General features: G+C 59.6%; 1 protein-coding gene across 1 annotated transcript in view; it reads right to left on the bottom strand.

Moving 5' to 3' along the window:
- ANTXR1 (anthrax toxin receptor 1) overlaps positions 1 to 275 on the bottom strand; it is a 241,927-nt gene that overhangs the window by 77,674 nt on the left and 163,978 nt on the right. The gene's annotated exons all lie outside the window — the stretch shown is intronic.

The following is a 275-nucleotide window of genomic DNA, read 5'->3' on the forward strand; positions in this document are numbered from 1 at the left end:
ACCATGCACTGTAGCTTCTTAACTGGCCTCCTGCTGCTGGGACTCGCTACAATCCTTTCTCCACAAAGCAGCAGAGTAAATCCAAACCGCAGCTCCACCAAGCGTGCTCTGGCCTTAGCTTGCCTCTCCGGCCCTCCTCCTTACCACTCTTCCCTCTGCCCCGCACATCAGCCTGCCCACCCTCTCTCTGGGCTCAGGTAGTCTGAGCACACCCAGGGCGTCGCACATGCTGTCCCCTCATCCAGGAATCCCCTCACCCCTCTCCACCCCGTCTT

Source organism: Otolemur garnettii, unplaced genomic scaffold (genome assembly GCF_000181295.1).
Source record: "Otolemur garnettii isolate 467f Iridium unplaced genomic scaffold, OtoGar3 scaffold00068, whole genome shotgun sequence".
Classification (NCBI taxonomy): Eukaryota; Metazoa; Chordata; class Mammalia; order Primates; family Galagidae; genus Otolemur; species Otolemur garnettii.